This window comes from Geotrypetes seraphini, chromosome 6 (assembly GCF_902459505.1).
Source record: "Geotrypetes seraphini chromosome 6, aGeoSer1.1, whole genome shotgun sequence".
NCBI classification, from domain to species: Eukaryota; Metazoa; Chordata; class Amphibia; order Gymnophiona; family Dermophiidae; genus Geotrypetes; species Geotrypetes seraphini.
In genome coordinates, this window is record NC_047089.1 from 63,966,056 (window position 1) to 63,988,144 (window position 22,089).

The 22,089-nt window shown below is 46.3% G+C and overlaps 1 long non-coding RNA gene across 1 annotated transcript in view; it reads right to left on the bottom strand.

Moving 5' to 3' along the window:
• LOC117362436 overlaps window positions 1–21,871 on the bottom strand; it is a 62,689-nt gene extending 40,818 nt beyond the window's left edge. Inside the window, exons 1-2 of the long non-coding RNA XR_004539887.1 lie at window positions 21,630–21,871; window positions 12,453–12,514 (exon numbers count right to left, since the gene is read on the bottom strand). This is a non-coding gene — a long non-coding RNA (uncharacterized LOC117362436). The remainder of the gene's footprint in view (window positions 1–12,452; window positions 12,515–21,629) is intronic.
• Window positions 21,872–22,089: the final 218 nt, after the last annotated feature.

Genomic DNA, 22,089 nt, shown 5'->3' on the forward strand with positions numbered 1-22,089 from the left:
TTGGTAAGGCCCCACTTGGAGTATTGTGTTCAGTTTTGGAGACCGTATCTGGCGAAAGACGTAAGAAGACTTGAGGCGGTCCAGAGGAGGGCAACGAAAATGATAGGAGGCTTGCGCCAGAAGACATATGAGGAGAGACTGGAAGCCCTGAATATGTATACCCTAGAGGAAAGGAGGGACAGGGGAGATATGATTCAGATGTTCAAATACTTGAAGGGTATTAATGAAGAACAAAATCTTTTCCAGAGAAAGGGAAATGGTAAAATGGGAAATATGATCACATTACTCCTCTTCTGAAAGAAGCCCACTGTTTACCCATCACTTATAAAACCTTAATGCTGGTCTTTAAAATCAAACTCGCATCTTCCATCTTTTCTCGACAAACTCATCATCCCTCTCTGCTCTTCTCGGACCCTTAGATCAGCAGATCAGAACTTACTGATCATCTCTTCCATCAAAGAATTCTACTACACTAGGAAAACTAACTTCTCTGTAATTGCTCTAACTTTATGGAACACCATGCCATCTCAACTCCGTCATGAAAATCCTCTCGACAAATTCAAGACTAAACTAAAAACATTCATATTTCAAGATGCATACCACAACTTTTAAATACCTCCTCTCCTAAAGCTAGCAAAATCATCTCAACCGCTTTTACAAAGCAATCCCCATAACTAATGTTATATCCCCCCTCCTCCCTTTTCTTTTAAATTTTGTTTTTAATAATGTAATTATTGACCCTCCCTTCCCCTTATTACCCTCAAGTTTATATTAGTATGGTGTTAAATATGTCTACTATGCACCAGAACAGTTACGCACCTTTTTAGATTTAAAGAATCTTGCTACCCGGAATGCTTAAGAGTAGGAAGTAAAGAGGGGGTTAAAGACTGTTAAGCCTTTCAAGAATATAGTTATTACTTATGTTTGTTATCTCTTCAATATATTCATCTCCTCTCCCTCCAGAGTTAGTGGTCTAAGAAAGAATGAAATTTTTCTGATAGTAGAAATTGTGAGTTTATTTAATTTGTTTCTTTTCTGTTTTACTTGTACAAGAGGAATATTCTTGTGAATTATGTAAAATTTCAATAAATAAATAATAATTAAAAAAAAAAAGTTTATATTAGTATTTGTTAATTGTCTTTTTAATGCTCACTCTTCCCCCTTATATAATTATTATTTTACCTTTTATTTTGTTTAGCATTGTAAACCGGCCAGATACATGCTCATGGTCGGTATATTAAAAATAATAAAACTTGAACTTGAAGGGAGAGGAGAGAGTGAAATTCCAGACCATGGGGGTGTGGGAGAGGGAAAGGAAGAAGAGGAGAGGAGAGAGATGCCAGACCATTGGAGGAGGGAAGGGAAGAAGATGGATTCCAGACCAATGGGAGTGAAGGGAAAGATGGAAGGGGGAGGCATACAGTTTCTGGAAGTGGCACAGAAGATGAAAGGAAGAGAGTGACAAGAAGATGAGGAGAGCTGAAACCAGACAAGACAAAGGTAGAAAAAAATTTTCTATTTATTTATTTTTTGCTTTAGGGGACATGTATTGCTGTTTCTGTGGTGTTGCATTGTATGCAGAGTCCAGCGTCTTGGTGGTTTTATTTAACCTTTGCCTATGTATTTCTATTTTATCCCCCCTTTTACAAAAAGCAATGTTACTTACCGTAACAGTTGTTATCCAGGGACAGCAGGCAGCTATTCTCACTAGTGGGTGATGTCATCCGACAGAGCACCGATACAGACATCTTGCAAGCATGTCTTGCTTGAAGAAACTCAGAAGTTTCGAGATGCCCGCACCGCGCATGCGCCAGTGCCTTCCCGCCCGATGGTCCGGGCGTGTCTCCTCAGTTCAGGTAGCTAGCAGAGAAGCCAACCCAGGGGAGGTGGGTGGGACGTGAGAATAGCTGCCTGCTGTCCCTGGATAACAACTGTTATGGTAAGTAACATTGCTTTATCCCAGGACAAGCAGGCAGGTATTCTCACTAGTGGGTGACCTCCAAGCTAACCTCAATGGGATGGTGGGAGAGTTGGCAACTTTTGTAACACTGTTTGGCCAAACTGTCCATCCCTTCTGGAGAAAGTATCCAGACAATAATGAGAGGTGAATGTATGAACCGAGGACCAAGTGGCAGCCTTACAAATCTCCTCAATCGGTGTCGATCGGTGTCGGTGTCGGTGTCGGTGTCGAAAGGCTACAGAGGCCGCCATTGCTCTGACCTTATGGGCTGTGACCTTACAGGGAAGGGTAATCCAGCCTGGGCATAGCAGAAAGAGATACAAGCTGCCATCCAGTTGGAGATGGTGCGCTTCGATACAGGTCGTCCCAACTTATTTGGATCAAAGGAGACGAAAAGTTGAGGAGCAGTTCTGTGTGGTTTGGTGCGATCCAAGTAGAAAGCCAAAGCACGTTTACAGTCCAGAGTGTGAAGAGCTGATTCTCCAGGATGAGAATGAGGCTTTGGAAAAAACACTGGAAGCACAATGGATTGGTTGAGATGAAATTCAGAGACCACTTTAGGCAGGAATTTCGGATGAGTGCGGAGGACCACCTTGTCATGATGGAAGACTGTGAAAGGCGGGTCCGCCACTAAGGCCTGAAGCTCACTGACTCTGCGAGCAGACGTGAGGGCCACTAGAAAAACCACTTTCCAAGTGAGAAACTTTAGCGGAGTCTTGTTGAGAGGCTCAAACGGAGGTTTCATAAACTGAGAAAGGACAACATTGAGATCCCAAACCACTGGAGGCGGTTTGAGAGGAGGATTGACATGAAAAAGTCCTTTCATAAATCTGGAAACCACAGGATGAGAAGAGAGAGGTTTCCCGTGTAGAGGCTGATGGAAAGCCGCAATAGCACTCAGGTGGACTCGTATAGATGTAGACTTGAGACCAGACTGAGAGAGGTGTAGAAGATAGTCCAATACAGAGGATAGGGAGGCTCGCTGAGGCTCCTTGGAATTGGAAACACACCAGGAAGAAAATCTAGTCCACTTCTGGGAGTAGCATTGACGAGTAGCAGGCTTCCGGGAAGCCTCTAAGACATCCCTCACCGCCTGGGAAAACTGGTGAGGAGTTACGTTGAGAGGAACCAAGCTGTCTGGTGGAGAGACTGCAGGTTGGGATGAAGCAGAGACCCCTGATGCTGAGTAAGCAGTGAAGGAAACACTGGAAGTAGGCACGGTTCCTTGCTGCTGAGTTGAAGGAGAAGGGAGAACCAAGGTTGTCTGGGCCACCGAGGAGCTATCAGAATCATGGTGGCATGGTCGGACTTCAGCTTGACCAGAGTCTTTTGAATGAGAGGAAACGGAGGAAACGCATACAGAAAGCGATTCCCCCAATCCAGCAGAAAAGCATCTGCCTCGAGGCGATGAGGATCGTAGATCCTGGAGCAAAATTGAGGCAGCTTGAAATTGTGGGGAGCCGCAAAGAGGTCTATCTGAGGCGTCCCCCACTGAGCGAAGATCTGATGAAGGGTCCTGGAATGGAGTGTCCATTCGTGAGGCTGGAGAAGACGACTCAGGTTGTCCGCCAAGACATTGTCCTTCCCCTGAATGTAGACAGCTCTGAGGAAGGCGTTGTGGCCCAATCCCAGACTCTGAGAGCTTCCTGGCAGAGGGAGGCCGAGCCCGTGCCCCCCTGCTTGTTGACATAATACATGGCGACCTGATTGTCGGTGCGAATGAGGACCACCATGTCGTGAAGCAGATGTTGAAAAGCTTGAAGAGCATTGAAGATGGCCCTGAGCTCCAGAAGATTGATTTGATGGAGTCGGTCCGCACTGGTCCAGAATCCCTGAGTGCGAAGACCATCCAGATGAGCTCCCCAGGCATAGGTCGAGGAATCGGTTGTGAGAACCTTCTGGTGGGGAGAAGTGTGAAACAGCAAACCTCTGGATAGATTCGAAGAGGTCATCCACCAAAGTAGAGACTGCCGAAGAGCAGGAGTGACGATGATGTGTCGAGACAACGGATCTGATACCTGAGTCCATTGAGATGCCAGGGTCCACTGAGGAATTCTGAGATTGAGCCTGGCAAACGGCGTCACATGAACTGTAGAGGCCATGTGGCTCAGGAGGACCATCATGTGTCTCGCTGAGATGGACTGGCGAGAAGACACAGACTGGCAGAGATGAAGAAGAGCATCCATGCGCTGAGGAGGAAGGAACGCTCTGAGGCGAATGGTATCCAGAACCGCCCCGATGAAGGGGAGAGACTGGGTAGGTTGTAGATGAGATTTGGGAAAGTTGATCTCGAATCCCAAACTCTGCAGGAACAGAATCGTGGACAGGGTCGCTGAGATGACCCCTGAGGCCGAGGGAGCCTTGATCAGCCAGTCGTCGAGGTAGGGAAATACCTGAAGACCTTGGTTCCAGAGTGCCGCAGCCACCACCACCAGACACTTCGTGAAGATTCTGGGGGACGAAGACAGGCCGAATGGAAGCACTCGATACTGTAGATGGAGATGTCCCACCCGAAATCTGATTAACTTGCGAGAGGCCGGATGAATGGGAATGTGAGTGTAGGCCTCCTTGAGATCCAGAGAGCATAACCAGTCGTTCTGCTCGAGGAGGGGGTAGAGAGACGCGAGTGTCAGCATGCAAAACCTCTCTTTGACTAGGAATTTGTTGAGGACCCTGAGGTCCAAAATGGGTCGCAGGTCGCCCGTCTTCTTCGGAACAAGGAAGTACCAGGAGTAAAACCCCTGGTTCAGTTGGTCCGTCGGGACTGGCTCTACGGCACGAAGCCGGAGCAAAGCCTGAGCTTCCTGAAGAAGAAGAGCGGTCTGAGTCAAGTTGGAAGGATACTCTCTTGGAGGGTGGTCCGGAGGGACCCGATGGAAATGAAGAGAGTATCCTTCCCTGATTATAGTAAGGACCCAGAGGTCGGTTGTTATGGCCTCCCAGCGATGATAAAAATGATGGAGGCGCCCTCCGATGGGAAAAACAGGGGTAGGCAGAACGAGGTTGGTTATGCCCTCGACGAGACAGTCAAAAAGGCTGAGTGGCCTTAGGGACAGCAGGCGACTGAGACTTAGGCTGACCCTTCTGAGGAGGCTGACGCTTCGCTGGTTGCCTCGCAGGTGGAGCTTGCCTTGGCTGGTAACGCCGCTGATAGATCAATGGCGGACGAGAAGGTCGAGACTGCTGAGGCTTAGGCTTCGGCCTAAGAATGGATTGGAAGGACTTTTCATGATCAGACAACTTCTTCGTGACAGTCTCGATGGATTCGTCAAAAAGATCTGCCCCAGCACACGGGACGTTCGCCAGGCGGTCCTGAAGATTGGGGTCCATATCAATGGTCCGCAACCAGGCCAAACGACGCATCGCAACCGAGCAGGCCGCCGCTCGGGCAGAGAGCTCGAACGCATCATAGGCAGATTGCATCAACTGAAGCCGAAGTTGGGACAGCGAAGCAACCACTTCCTCAAACTCAAACCGAGCCTGGGACTCGATGTATGGTGTGAATTTCCGAAGCACAGGCAGAAAAAATTCCAAGTAGGCTGCAAAGTGGAAATTGTAATTCAGGACTCGGGACGTCATCATAGAATTCTGATAGATGCGTCGACCAAACTTATCCATGGTTCTGCCCTCGCGGCCCGGAGGCACCAAAGCATAGACCTGGCCAGGATGAGACCGCTTAAGCGAGGATTCGACCAGGAGGGACTGGTGAGAAAGCTGAGGACCCTCGAAGCCCTTATGATGCACCGTGCGGTATCGAGCATCCAATTTTTCAGGGACCGCAGGGATAGAGTAAGGAGACTCGAAGCACCTCATGAAGGTCTGGTCGAGGAGCTTGTGCAGAGGAAGGTGCAAGGACTCGGCCGTAGGACGAGGCAAGTGCATGGTATCGAGGTACTCCTTGGAGTATCGAGACCCAGCATCGAGGGTAATGTCCATGTCATCCGCCATCTGTCTGAGGAATGAGGAAAAGGACAGTTGGTCTGCCGTCGCCGGTCTACGAGAAGGACTAGAAGAAGACGAGGCTTCGGGCTCCATAGAGGCCTGTGAGCAACAGGGCAAGTAGAAAACCTCGGGATCCTCGAACTCCGGGCCCGGAGGAGGAGACCCAGTCGAAGCAGCATACCCCATCCGAGGCAATTTTTTCTGAGGCGAGACGGTCGAGTGTCGAGAGGAATGCCTCGAAGAGTGTCTGGATCGATGTCCCTCTCGATGCCTGAAAGGGGATCGAGCCCTTCTGTGAGAAACCTGGTCAGACGCCTCCAAGGAGCAGATCGGACTCGATGTCGACGATCGCAGAGGGGGTTCGGAAGAACTCGTCCTGCTTCCTGCTATGCCCAGGGCTGGGAGGCCTCGAAGGTGGACGCCACACTGAGTCATGGGGCGGGGTAACAGGCTCCAATGGAGGCAAATCGCTAAACGAGGCTTTCCTCGAGGGGATAGGCTCCAAGGGGGGCATATCACTAAGGGAGGCCTTCCTCAAGGGGATCGGTTCCAAAGGAGGCATAGCACTAACCGAAGACCTCCTCGAGGACCCGGACACCGCTCGCCGCTCCTCCTCACCGAACAACGAGGTCGTGCGGTGCGGCGGAGGAGGAGGGGGCGGTCCGCCCCTCGGAACCGGAACCGGGAGGTCACCCTGGATCGAGGCAATCAGCCGGGGTCCCATGGTTTGCATGAGTTCCACAAACTGAGCCTCCAGAAGGGACTTCAATGAAGCCGATATGGAGGGATCCGCACCAAAAGGGGGCCCTTCCGCAAGGTCTCCGCGTTCTTTCGGTGCCGCATGCTTCTGCTTGCCAGCCTTCGGCACTTTAAGCACCACCGGTGGAACTGTAGGTGTCGATACCTGCTCCGAGGAGATGGAGGAAGGCACCGGCGCCGAAGTCGAGGCCGAAACCGGCGTGAACGATGCCGGTTTCAGGAGGCCCGAAACAGCCGTGGAGGCAGCGGGCTTCGCCGATGGAGTCGAAGCACCAGTCGAAGTCGATGTCGAAGCTGAAGGATCCAACGAAGCTTCCATCTTGAACATGGACTCCCACAGCAGACAGCGGCGCTTAAACGCTCTCGCCGTCAAAGTGGAGCAAGGCCAGCACGATCTCGGGAAGTGATCCGGTCCCAGACACTGTAAGCAGCGTCGATGAGGGTCCGTGAGCGAAATCGCGCGCTGGCACTTGCTACACTTTTTAAAACCGGTAATCGTCCGGGACATAGGCGGGAAAAGTTCCGCTGCAAGGTCGAAGGCGCGGGGCCCCAGCCACGCGGCTGACCCGGTGTCGGAAGAAAAAATTTTTTATTTTTTTTTTTGAAAAAAGAAATCAAAGAAAGAAACAAATGCACAGGAGAGCCAAAAGAACTCAACCCACGGCAAAACAGAAGGCAAAAACGAAATTCAATGGGCGCAAAATTGAAGATAGACTTCTCAGCTCCGCGGAAGAAAAAGAACTGAGGAGACACACCCGGACCATCAGGCGGGAAGGCACTGGCGCATGCACGGTGCGGGCATCTCGAAACTTCTGAGTTTCTTCAAGCAAGACATGCTTGCAAGATGTCCGTATCGGGGCTCTGTCGGATGACATCACCCACTAGTGAGAATACCTGCCTGCTTGTCCTGGGATAACGAGCATTTTTTTTGACACTGGCTGTGGCTAAAAACCACATATCATCTACAGCATATCATCTACAGTTTTGTAAAAGGGGGAGAGGTTAGTGTGTGATTACTTATTCCATACTAAGAGAAGGTGTTTTCTGTGTTCTGTTTGTATGAAAGACATGGTTTTTTGTTAGTATTGACCAGCCTTGTTTGGCAAAATGAATCAGGCATGGTTCTTGGGAGCATCTTGAATTAACCTGATTTGAATCTCCTTATTTTCTGCCAATCTTCTTTCATTTCACGTTGTATTCTTTGGTGGACTGCTTGCCTTGTTATTTTGTTGCAAGTTAACATACATGGAGTGGAACGTACTAGAGGAGTTACAGATTTGGTTGTTTATACATATGGGTTACAGTGATGTAGAGTGAGGCAGTTGAGAGGCCTTGTAAACTTGGTTATTAATATAGACTTATATTTCGGATAGTATAGACATATATTTCGGATAGTATAGACATATATTTCGGATAGTATAAACATATATTAATATAGACTTATATTTCGGATAGTATTACTGCTTTCATATATGCATGGAAAGGATTCAGAGTTAAATTCCTGGGTAAGTAAGTAGGAAGCGAAGGAAGGGGGATTTGTTTCAGAGATGTTTGGGGGTTGCATAGAATGAAAACTGTGCACTGGTATACTAATCTTTGTTTTGAATTAAAAAAAAACAAAAAACAAATACAAGTGGAAATAAAGAAGAAAACAGATAAATGGGGCGGGGCATGAGTGGGGTTGGGGGCTGGGCATGGGTGTGGGCGTGGCAGGGCCAGGGGGACCCAGTATACTTGTGTGCCTAGGGGCCCTCAAAGAATTAATCCTGCCCTGACCAGACCTCCGGGGGAGGGAAGGGAAACAGAAGGGGAGGACAGAGATGGAAGATGGATGGTTAGCACAGAGAGAGAAGAAAGAAGTAGACCCTGGCAAGCGAGTTATCAGAAGACAACCAGAGCCTGGGACCAACATGATTTGAAAAATGACCAAACAACAAAAAGTAGAAAAAATAATTTTATTTTCTGTTTTGTGATTACAGATTTGAAATGTGTATCCTTCCAGAGCTGGTGTTAGACCGCAAACATGAGCTAGGATTTAATAGAGAGAGGAAAAGTATTTTTTGTTTGTTTATTTTGTTTACACCACAGCACCAGTGTGGGTAGGAGAGGGCAAAGGAGGTGAAGAGGCTATAAAATAAACCCACCAGGATGTTTGAAAAAAAAACACCCAATTGGGCAGGAAAATCAAATCGAAAAATTGATTCAATAGGCTGAAACGAATCAATTTTTTTTTCCTAAATTGGGCAGCATTAGTACTGAGGGCTCCTTTTACGAAGGTGCGCTACGGATTTTTACCGCATGCACGCTAGCCAAAAATCTACTGCCTACTCAAAAGGAGGCGGTAGCAGCTAGCGCGCACTACTATTCTGTGCGTTAAGGCCCTAGCACGACTTTGTAAAAGGAGCCCTGAGTGTCAGCCCACAATGATAATGTCAACTGGGACAGTGTGAGAAGATAGCATTTACCCCTCTCCTCTTGTTCCTCAGATCCTGACTGCTGACGCTTATGATTATTATGTCTTGAAGGTGTTCAATCTTAACTGTCAGGAATTATTTATTTATTTAAAAACATTTCTAACCCGCTTAATCCTAAGTAGTTTACAAAATACAAACACAAGCATAATTTGACATACAAAAATTAAAACAAATACAGCATATCATCTAAAATTCACCTCAACCGGTACTATAATCCAATCAGCTAAAAGCCTGCACAAAGAGTTGTGGACAATTTTTATTCACATACAAAGTTCTGAATTATTTGGTTACTGGGTGGGCCAATGGATGAAAGTGCATTAATGCTGGTGCAAGAGCAAAATGGGTACTGTGTTACATTTAATCACTAATTGTTTAGCCCGTTACATTAACGGGTGCTAGCAGCCCTTCTCCCTTACTTTTACCTCCTCCCTGTCCAGCAGCACCCCCACCCATTCTCTGCTCCCCCTATATAGCAGTAGCCCTTCTCCTTTTATCTCCCCCTGTTCAGCATCACCCCATTTCCAACTCCCCATATCCAGCAGTAGCTCTTCTCCTTTGCAGGAGCCCTTCTCCCTTCCTTTTACCTCCCCCCCCCATCTAGCAGCACCTCTTCCCTGCTTCCCCTATCCAGCAGTAGGCCTCCCTTCCTGTTACCTCCCCCCCTGTCCAGAATCACCTCTTCCCTGCTCCTCCTGTACTGCAGCACCCCCTTACCTGCTCCCCCTGTCCAGTCCGGTGATCTCCAGCCATCAGGCTGGCTCCTGCAGGGAGTCTAGTTCCTGTCCGGTCCCCGCCAGGCGTGCGAGCCTGCTCCGCCCCCTCCCGACCTGCCGGGAGTATTTGAATTGGACGCGACAGTTCCTGTTGAGGGAAGCACTTTTCACCGGACTCAGCAGTGAACTCCAGCCATCGGGCCGACATCCGCCTTGTCTTTTTTTTTTTTTTTTAGTTGAAAGACGCGGCGGTGGCTCCTCTCATGATCCCCGCCTGCGCCCCTTCCCGCGGGCCCGACTACACATGGCGATTCAAGCAGCGTGTCAGCACTCTTCACACGCTGCTTCGGGCCCTTCTACTGCCCTGATTTGCTCCGGACGTGCCAGAGTAAATCAGGGCAGTAGAAGGGCCCAAAGCAGCGTGTGAAGAGTGCTGACACGCTGCTTGAATCGCCAGTCGGGCCCGCGGTAAGGGAAGAGGGGGGGGTGGCAAATGAGTCGGGTCCTGGACAGCGGAAAGTTGCTGGGCTCCTCGGTGTGGCCGCGATCCCTCTCGTCCCAGACCCCCCCCCCCCCCCGGAGGAACGGAGATCGATTTGCCGCCATTTTGAAGATCGTTCTGCCCTGCTCCTTGCCTTAGTATATTTTTAAGTTGAAAGACACGGCGGCGGCGGCTCCTCTCAAGATCCCCAACTGCATTGGACTTCCGACGCAGGTGGGGATCCTGAGAGGAGCCGCTGCCTGGTCTTTCAACTTAAAAATATAGTAAGGCAAGGAGCAGGGCAGAGCGAAGAACATTGATTCCCATAAGATCATGCGCCTCGGGGGAGACAGCCGATGCGTCCGACATCAGCCTCGGGGGAGGAGAGAGGACTTCAGGCAAGGAGCAGGGCAGATCAAAAAACAGCACGGTTCGACAGCCTCCGTGTCCGACATCCGTCTCGGGGGAGGAGAGAGAGAGTGTTTCCGGCGCACTCCTATCTGAGATGCTGTACATCTCACGGAAAACGGACCCACGCGATGGAACTGCGCATGCGCGGCCTAACGTTTTATTATATTAGATTGCCTTGGGTAACTTTCTTCAAAAATGCAGTAAATAATTTCAAATAAATAAATAATTGCTAAAACATGCAATGCAAAATGATGCACAGTAGCAAATGACATAGTAAAAAGATGTATACAATATACTTTGCAGAGGCATTAATGGAAAAATCTTAACTATACAATGGGAAAGTCTGAGGTTTTCAATAGCATATATATGTACATACTTGTATACAAGGGCTTTAATGTCTGCAACAATGCATGCCTTATTTTTATCTCGTTAACACTAGCCATCAATATGTACTATAAACACCATGTTAGTCATCAATGTTAATGCACTATAGTACATTGGCCCTTAATGGCATCATTTATCATGCTGCACTTGGCTACTGGAATGTTAATTAAATTCAGAAAACTTAATTAAAGTAATCTTAAAAGGGTTAGTTTAAGCTGTCAGAATGAACATGGGGCCCATCACAGTCTTTGAATTGCATTTGGACAAGCAGGCAGCTACCAAAAGTCATTAATGTCTGATGGGTTTTCAATGGCGAGTACAGAAATACATTAGCCTAATAAATAATCAAGCCTAAGGAAAGAACGTAGCTGGCAATTGCCGGTGAATGGCTACAAATTTCAAGCAGCAGTAAATAGGGCAGCAGGCATATTTTCTTGCCTAAAATAGGAAATCGTGTGCAGGGATTGTTTTCTTATTCCACAAATGCATTTTGGAAACTTAGATGAGCTGTTTATTGTTCATTAAAAGGAGCATTTGAGAGAGATGCTTCCCGAAGGACATACAGATTTGATACCTGGTATTATAGAATGTAGGAAGGGAAAATAATAACAACCCTTAAACCTCTTGTTCTATAAAACTATTTTCTTTGTAGATTAGGTGTTGATACATCCCAAAAATAAAAGTCTGGTTTCTCCCTCCCTGCCGGGGGTGGGGTGGGGGGTGGAGGAATGTGTTGGTCCCCTCTAAATTTGAGAGCTGCCTAAGCCCTTGTAATCCCTTCCTCCCATTGTCCATCATCGCTCTCTCTCTCTCTCCCATCCGTTTCATAAATTTGTTTATCTGGTCCCCCCCCCCCCACCAACCTGTGGCTCTGACTTTGGAGAGAAGGTTTCCAGGTCAGCTGCGTGACCCCCCCAACAAGCTGAAGGCAAAATGAGCAAATGCTGCAAGGAGGTAACTGGGAACCTCCTCCTCCCCCCGCTGACCCAGAATGCTTTCCTCTGACATCAGAGGGAAGCCCTGTGGGTCAGCTTTGGGAAGGAGGGAGGGAGGGAGGAGAAGGGGGGCAGGCAGGGATCCCCGACAGTGGCTTCACCGGGTGGGACGGACAGCAAGGAGGGATCCCCTGCAGCAGCAGCAACGTGGCATTGATGGATGGGTGGGCAAGGAATATTCTCCACGGCGGCCATGCTGCATACCCCCAAGGGTATATATACCACGTGTTGAGAATCACTGTTTTAAAGACTGAAAACCGAATACACAAAAGGTGCTAAAAGATCTTTTATGAACAAGCATAACATAATGAATATATAATTAAACATGGATACCTGTATATATATTAAGAACATCAATCATCCAATGCTAGGAATTTCACACTACGTTTTGTGTGCTAGAACAAAAAAGACAAAAAAAGAATTAAAAAAAAAAGTGACAAATAGAAAGCGTGCCACTTTATACTATGCATAAGAACAACACACGCAAACCAGACAGAGGTAACACCAAAACCAAAAAGGTTGGAAGCTGTGTGAAAAAGTATTGATCTGAGCGAGGTTACATTTATAGAATAGCGCTTAGATCTGTGCCCCTATTTTGGACATGAGGATTTACACCAACTGAACCCTGGTGTAAATTCCTACACCTAAATTAGGCGCAGATCCCCCAAATTTAAAGCACTGCACACAACTCCTAGAAATGTCCATGACCTGCCTGTGCCCCTCACATGGCCCCAGCCCTTTTTCAGATCTGTTCGGAAAAATTGGCATGCGCATCTTTATAGAATACTGATAATAAACATGTGCGCATACATTCCAGTTATTGTCAATTAGCACTGATGATTGTTAGCACCCAATTATTGGTGCTAATTGGCTCATTAAGTAATTAAATTGTACATCCAAATTTGCTTATGCAATTCGGAATGCTGTATATAGAAGTAGGGGGATAGTGTGAACTATGGGCTAGATTCACTAAGGGCACGGATCGGATCCAATCCGTGAGGGATCCGATCCGTGTCCGGGGGGCTGATTCACGAATCACCCTCGTGCAAATGAGGGTGATCGGAATCACGCCTCCAACTGCCTGCCCCCAACTCTCTATAGCGATCCCAACGCATGCGCTGGCCCTCTGAGCCCGGCAAATAATTTGAAAAAAATCTTTTTGGGAGACCGTGGTTTTAACCCGCTTTAAACCCGCGGGTGAAAAACAACGGGCTTGCACTGCGGGGAAGGGTGGGAGAGTCGGGGCTGTAGGAGTTCGGGGCAGGCAAGAGAGTCAGGGCTGCAGGAGTTTGGGGGAGGCAGGAAAGTCGGGCTGCAGGAATTCAGGGCAGGCAGGAGAGTCAGGCTGCAGGAATTCAGGGCTGAAAGCAGGAGATCGGGGAAGAGAGCAGATAGCAGGGTGGCAGAAGGCAGGGCAATTGGAAAGGACCTGAGCAACTGGTCCTCAGCAGTCACTTGTTTGTGATTGGCCAGCCCAGTTGGTGTTGCAGGGTTTTGGTTAGTGAATCACTACCTGCCATCATTTAAATGCCGTTTCCCTCATTTGCATGCGCGGATCGGAGGATGGTCGGGACACAGGTTAGTGAATCAGGTCGGAGGGAAATCGGGTCGCAAACAGGTTGCAAACCAATTGGCGGTACACAATCGGTTTGCTTAGTGAATCTAGCCCTATGACAAAATGGCCAGAAAAAACCCCCTAAATGAAAAGTTCCATAAATGACAAGGGAAATGACATGAAATGAACATTTTCTGGCTGTCCATCCCTAGTTAAAGTAGAGATGGGCAGCCAGATTTAAGCCAATTACACCCATACACAGGGATAGTGGCCGTTAACCTTGGGGTTGAAAATTAGCACAACTCAAAGATTATGCTAACATTTGACCTTTAAGCTAACTTTGACCTCACGATTGTTTCTCCTCCAATCTCTTCCCCTCTCTGCCACAGTTCAACTGCTCACTCATTTTTTGTACTATGAAGAACAATTGCTCCTATTTCATCCGCATGAAATCTGGTAATTTTACTGCTATTTAGCAACACCTACCCATCCCTCACTCACATTTCCTGAGCAGATTGAAACCCCTCACTCAAATGCCCCCCTCCAAGATTTCACAGACACATAGTCAGTTGCTCCATGGCTGTACTCCCAGCTCCCATTCTCTGCTCCTCCTGCTTTCTGTAGCTTGTTTTAACCCAATTAGCAGGACCACACCTAGTACAGAATGGAAAATGACTATAATGCAAGTGTAGACCAGTATTGTCCTCTGCTCAAAAGGAGGCGTTAAGCCCCTAGCACACCTTCGTAAAAGGAGCCCTTAGATGCCAAGCCTGATTCTCCAGATTTTCTTATTTTTCATGGTTCATCATGCTGCCTTGTGCTACCTCACCATTAGCTTCTTGCAAGGTTGAACATTATACTAAATTGAAGGTAAGAAACACAGATGGAGTTCAGCATTCAGGCTGCAGCTAGATGGCTATTCTGAATCTCCAAAGGAGCCGGGCCCTCAATAGCAGTGGTCTCAAACTCAAACCCTTTGCAGGGCCACATTTTGGATTTGTAGGTACTTGGAGGGGGACAGGTTTAGAACAAATGCTAGGAAGTTCTTTTTTACCCAGAGGGTGGTGGACACATGGAACGCACTTCCAGAGGTTGTGATAAGCCAGAGCACAGTACAGGGGTTCAAGGAAGGTTTAGATAGGTTTCTAAAGGATAAGGGGATTGAGGGTACAGATAGAAGCAGAGGTAGATTATAGAAATGGTCAGGAACCACTTCACAGGTCATAGACCTGATGGGCCGCCGCGGGAGTGGACCGCTGGGCGCGATGGACCTCTGGTCTGACACAGTGGAGGCAACTTCTTATGTTCTTATTAAAGAAATTACAATTTTGCATGAGGTAAAACTCTTTAAAGTTTATAAATCTTTGCTTTTGGCTAAGTCTTAATATAAATATTGTAATTTATAGCTAAAGAGACATATGATCAAGAAACTGTTTTATTTTACTTTTGTGAACATAAGCCGTGCCTCTGCGGGGTCAGACCTGAGGTCCATCATGCCCAGCAGTGCGTTCACGCGGCGGCCCATCAGGTCCAGGACCTGTATAGTAGCCCTCTATCTATACCCTTCTATCCCCTTTCCTTTCAGAAAATTGTCCAATCCCTTCTTGAACTCCAATACCGTACCTTGTCCTATCATTCTCTCTGGAAGCAAGTTCCAGGTGTCCACCATCCGTTGATTATGATAAACATACCGAGGGCCTCAAAATAGTACCTGGCGGGCCGCATCTGGCCCCTGGGCCATGAGTTTGAGATCACTGCTCTATAGGAAGCTTTGTCAGTATGAATTCCATATCACATGTGCAGCTTTAGCCGTGTTTGTCTACAAAGCAGACTGCATTAGACAAAAGAGATGTCTACAGAGGTTTAACTCAATCAATTTGTGTGAATATTAAAATAAATTCTCATTTTGTATCAGCCACTGTAATATACCTTTTCTTTCCTTGTATTCATTTTGATAGAAATCAAGCTATATAACTAAAATAAAGCTGAAAAGCTCATGTATGTCATAGATGGAAGAGTATAAAGTGCACTTCCATTGTGAATAGCATCCTAAATTATTGTTCTTTCCCTACCACTATAGCATTTCAAAACTTAGCAGACAGGAGCTATTATATCTCAATGAGAAAGTCCTTGGATCTTCTATGTGGTGATTCTAAAAGAGTATTAAACAGCAGTAGACTTGAAAATACAAGAATGTTTTTTCTTTAAGCCAAAATGGTATATTCAGGCATTCCAAAGAACAAAAAAATTGTGTCTGAATGAAGGTATTTTATCAAAATTGTACAGAATCACCAAGATAACTACGTATATGGATGAAATGAAAAAGCAAAGCTATCTTTGTTCATCATTTGTGGTTTCTCATTCTATTGTGAAATACTTGTTGCTGGTTTTAAATTTTCTTTTCTGTTTTATTGTTAGATTTCTAAATGAGTAGAAAAAAATGATTAGAAAAACTAGCCACAAGCAGGGTCAGTTTAAGGCATGAGCCAGATGAAGCAATGACTCAAGGCACTGAAGGTCAAGGGCACCACAAATCTGTCTCTATACAGCAAAGAAAATGTGACCCTGGCCACCAGTGAAACATTTTTAAAGCCAAGAACATATATGACCTGCTGAGTGAAAAAGTACCAAAAAGTGGGCTTACAAATAAGAGATAAAAGCTATAATCTAATCTAATCTAATCTAATCCTTAGGTTTGTATACCGCATCATCTCCACGTTCGTAGAGCTCAGCGCGTAGATGAAATAGGAAGGAACTACAACAAAGGGTTAGAGGTAAAAGTGTGAGGAATATTTAGAGGACTTGGGATGCCAGATATAAGAGATTTTTAATACCAAAAGTTGGAGAGAGACTTACATTTTTGAGAAAAGCCAGGTTTTCAGATGTTTGCAGAAAACTTGGAGAGAGCTCAAGTTCCGAAGAGGGGAGGTAAGGTTGTTCCAGAGCTCAGTGATTTTGAAAGGGAGGGAGGTCCCTAGCTTTCCTGTATGGGAAATGCCTTTTAGCGAGGGGAAGGATAGTTTTAATTTGTGGGAGGGTCTAGTGGTATTAGGATTTGAGGAATTCCAAGAAAGAGGGATAAAGGGAGGGAGGATACCGTGTAGGATTTTGAAAGCTAAATAGGCACATTTATAGTGGACCCTGTCAATTATCGGAAGCCAGTGAAGCTTGGACAGGGGCGGGGAGACATGGTCAAATTTACTTTTAGCGAAGATGAGCTTGGCCGCGGCATTCTGAATCCACTGAAGTCTGTGGAGGTTTTTCTTAGTTAGGCTTAAGTAGATAGAGTTGCAATAGTCCAATCTGGAAAGGATGATGGATTGGACAAGGAGGGTAAAATGTTTTTGATGGAAGCAGGATCTAACTTTCCTCAGCATGTGAAGACTGAAAAAGCATTTTTTTTACCAAGGATTGGAGGTGGTCATTGAAGGGCAATGTGGAATCAATGATGACGCCCAAGACATTGCTCAAGAACTCAAGCTGCAGAGAGGAGCCAGAGGGTAGTGGGATGGAGGTGGGTAGTTGGTCTAGTTTGGGGCCGAGCCAAAGAAGTCTTGTTTTGGACTCATTCAGTTTCATTTGCACAGTGTGGGCCCAGGATTGTAGGTTCATTATACAAGAGGATATGTTCTTAGACAGGCTGGTGAGGTTCGAATCGGTCTTGAGGAGAACGAGGATGTCGTCGGCATAAGTGTAAATTGTTTCAAGGAGGGATAGGTAGAGGAGTTTTAGGGAGGACATATAGATGTTGAAAAGGATAGGAGATAGGGGAGAGCCTTGCGGGACTCCACAATTCGGTTTCCAGGGGGAGGATGAGGTGCCATTCATGTTGACAACGTAAGAATGAGAACGGAGGAATTTAGAGAACCAGTCTAGGACTGTGGAGTTGATGCCTATCTCAGAGAGTTGGTAAACAAGAATATCATGGTGGATGTCGAAAGCAGCGGAAAGGTCAAATTGTAGGAGGACGGCGAACTTGTTTCGAGAGTGAAGTTGTTGAACCTTTGAGATCAGGGAGGACAGTAGGGATTCGGTGCTGAAGTTAGGACAAAAGCCATATTGATAGGGTAGAAGAATAGAGAATCTCTCTAAGTATGATGAGAGTTGGGTAGAAATGACGGACTCTAGCATCTTGGTTAGGAGAGGGATATTTGCAATTGGGCGATAGCTGGATGGTATGGAAGGGTCAAGGTCAGATTTTTTCAGTAGTGGGGTCAAGGCAATATGACCCATTTCTGGGGAGAAAAGGCCCGACTGAAGGGCGGAGTTTATAAGATTGGTGATAGAAGAGATGGTCTGTGCGGGAATATTCTCGTATAGGTAGGCGGGGAATGGGTCCAAGGAACAGTTACAGGATTTCAGTTTGAGGCAGAGATTGAGGACCAGGGATTCAGATACGCACTCAAAGGTAGTCCAGGATCTGTCAGCTGGGATAGGGTTGGAGACTGTTAGGGTGGGAATGGAATCGGTGGGCACCAGGGAGTTGTAGGAGACTGAAGGAGGGAAGGAGCATCTCAAGGTAGAGACCTTATCGTTGAAGAATTTTGCTAGAACATCGGCTGAGGGAGAGGAGGGGAGCACGGTGGGGTCTCTTTGGAGGTTAGGGAGCGCCAGATGTTGAATAGTGTACTACTCTGATTGTTGGAACTGGAGATTTTGTCACCATAGAAGTTCTTTCTTGATTTTTTTAGCGCTGTATTATACAGCTTGATATTGACTCTCCAGGACTGTCTGTCTATGGGACATTTTGATTTTTTCCATATGCGCTCCAGAGCTCGACATTTCTGTTTTAGTTCTCTGTGATATGGGAGGTACCAAGGGGCCTTGCGGCGGTAGGAGATGGAGTTAGTGGAGAGAGGGGCGAGGGAAAGATAGGTGGATTCGGAGAGAGTGACCCAGTTATGCCAGTTAGTACCTGAATCTGCAGGCTTAGGGGCAGAGAATAGATTGAGAAATTTAGACCAGAATAGATCGCTTGTGATTTTTTTGCGGAAGGTAATGGGGTTGGAAGTGCGGGGTGGAGCCCCAAGGTGCGACATAAAGATGGGGAGACAGAAAGTCCCTAGGAAGTGGTCAGACTAGGGGACATGTTCCCAGCGAGTGTCGTCAACTGACGTCTTGTGAGCGGTAAGACTGAGGAAGCTAATGAGGTCTAGTGTGTGCCTCTTTTCATGGGTTGGGGATGGTGCAGGGGGGGGAGGCCAAGGGAGGTGAGGAAGCTAATAAGTTCAATCGTATCCTTGCTGGTGATGTCGTCTAGGTGGAGCTTGATATCTCCAATGATCAGTAATCTTTGGAACTTGAGGAAGGCGTTTGTTATGGTCTCGAGGACGAGTTCAGAGGAATTGTTCCAAGGGGTAGGTGGGCGGTATAGAAGCAGGATGCCTAGTGGGTGAGGGTGAAGTTCATCGTGGACAGAAGCTAGCATGTATTCTAGTGAGGTGTGGTTACCCTTTTCGAGGAGCTGAACATCGAAGAAGGATTTGTAGAGAATTGCCAGGCCACCTCCTTTACGGTTAGATCTGGGTGAGAAGAGACCTTGGTAGCCATGGGAGCAGAGTTCATTTTGTGTAAATAGGTCATCTTTTTTAATCCATGATTCTGTGATGCATAGGAAACCAGGGTCAGAATCCTCGAGTAGGTCTTTCAGAATTTCGAGGTGTAAACTGGGGATATAAAACAATGGGGTCCTTTTACTAAACCCCCTCTTTTACTAAGGTGCGCTAACCAATTAGTGAGCGCTAATCAATTTAGCGCATGCTGAATGTTAACACGTGCACATTAGTCTATGAACGCGTTAGCGTGCGCTAATTCGATTAGCGCATGCTAATCGGTTAGTGCACCTTAGTAAGAGGGGTAAGGCGCGCTAACCAATTTAGTGTGCACTAATCGATTTAGCATGTGCTAATGCTTAGCGCGTGCTAAATGCCAACGCATCATAGAATATAATGGGCACGTTAGCATTTAGTGCGCGCTAATCATTAGCGCTCACTAAATCGATTAGCGCACCTTAGTAAAAGAGGGTGACTATTTGGTCTTGCTTCAAGTTATCTGTTCAAACATTTAATGTTAACTGAAATTAATTGCAGAACCCGTAATATCATAATGTTTAATTTTCCATCTTTAAAAGGTTGTACATGTAAAAGATTTCTCCAGAAGACTTTAGCTTCTTATCAAGATTTCAGAAAATCGTTGAAAACTTATTTGTTTGGCAAATTTGTGCAATGATTTGCTAATTTTTTTTATTATTGACTGTTAGGGCTCCTTTTACTAAGGTGCGCTAGCGTTATTAGTGTGCGCTAACCACGCTCTAAACGAAAAATACTAACGCAAGTTCTATGGAGGCGATTAAAGGGGAAAGTTGAAAGGGAGGTGTAGCTGACATCACTTTAGAAGCACAGCTACATAAAGTTAATTAGAACTCAGCTGCTCCCAGTCCTAAGAGGTGCTGAATGAGGATCTGCTGAGGGGAGGAAAACTTCAGTGGAGTATCTTACTTGCTGACATTCAAACTTGGAAAAAGGTAAACTTGAGGTTCAGTAGGTAATCTCATTGTTGTTGGTTTTTTTTTTAATTGCTCTGCTTATTTAGGTAAGTCAGTATAGACAATTAAGTAGCCTTTAAAGTCTCTTAGAGTTTTATCTAAAAAGTGTTTTAGAGTCTAGAATTTTAGGTTCCATTTTAATTTGACTGGATTATAATATTGGCTGATGTGAAAGTTAGATGACTTATGTCATAGATAGTGGAATGCTTTTTTGTTTTGGGAGGCCCAAAAGCTCAACCCTAGACTCCACCCCAGACCTGCCCAAGCTCCACCCCAGACCTCACCTCCATTATAATAGTACTAATTGTAAATGCCATTTCTTCCATTCATTTTTCATATACACACAATGTACGGTATAGCGGTATATAAGAAATAAAATAATAATAATAATAATAATAATCTTAGTAACAATACACAATGGTAACCACAAAATTAAGCCAAGCACACTCTTTCCGCCTCCCCACCCCTGCACAACATTTCTTCCTCTCTCCTCCACCCCATATGCAATATCTCCCTCTCACTGTCCACCATCTCTCTCTCTCATTCCCTCCCTTGCTACAAAGGGAGTAAAGAAAGAGAGAGAGTGGAGGGATCCATGGTGCATCTCTCCCACCCCCTCTACTGCCATATCCAACATTTCTCCCTCTCTTATTCCCCGGACTATGTGCAGCATCTTTCGCCCCTGCCTACCAGCCCCATGCCCAACATTTCTTCTTCTATCACCCCTCTCCAGCTCCATGGCCAAATCTCTTCCTCAATTCCCTCCACCACCATGTCCAACATTCTTCCCTCTTGCAGCCCTTTCCATCTGTCCCACTGTTCTCTCTCAACCATCACATCCAACATTTCTCCCTCTCATTTCTCTGTACCTCACTCCTCTCCCATCACCATGTTCAACAATTCTCTCCCTCCCTATGCCAAACAATTCTCCTCTTTCTTCCTTTCCCCATGTACACTCTTTCCCTCTCACTCACACCCATGCTCAAGTCTACAAAATCCTGAGTGGAGTAGAACTGGTACAAGTGGATCAATTTTTCACTCTGTAAAAAATTACAAAAACTAGGGGACACTAGAAGTTACAGGGAAATACTTTTAAAACCAATAGGAGGAAATTTTTTTCACTCAGAGAATAGTTAAGCTCTGGAACGCATTGCCAGAGGATGTGGTAAGAGCGGATAGTGTAGCTGGTTTTAAGAAAGGTTTGGACAAGTTCCTGGAGGAGAAGTCCATAGTCTATTATTGAGAAAGACATGGGGTTAGCCTCTGCTTGCCCTGTATTGGTAGCATGGAATATTGCTACTCCTTGGATTTTGGCCAGGTTCTAAGGACCATGATTGGCCAGAGTGAGAACGGGCTACTGGGCTTGATGGACCATTGGTCTGACCTAGTAAGGCTATTCTTATGGTCTTACCTTTAATTCCTTGTAAACTACAATGCCGCCAGCCCCAGCATCTTCTCTCCACTGCGGCCCTCCTCTCTGACAACTTCCCCTGTGACCCCCGCCCCCCTCGTTCCGACGCCTATGACTTATGTGTTGTCTATTTTAAAAGTTTCGTATGCTACTTTATGTTTATGTTTGTAAACCACTTAGGTTTAAACAGGTGTTTGTTGTTTTTTTTTAAATAAAGCTTAAGATAACATAAGTTTGGACTACAGATAAAAGTTGAGGAATGCCTCTGTTTAATTACTGCCTATCCACTCCGATTATGATCTTTGATTTATAGGGCCTATGGGCGGAATGGGGCGGGCCTTTGGGCAGAACAAGGCGTGCCATGGGCGGAATGGGGCGGGGACACGCGTCCTCTCCGTTTTTTTACGGACAAAATCTGGTAACCCTATGCTGGGTCCCGCCCTCACCAGAAGAAAACGGT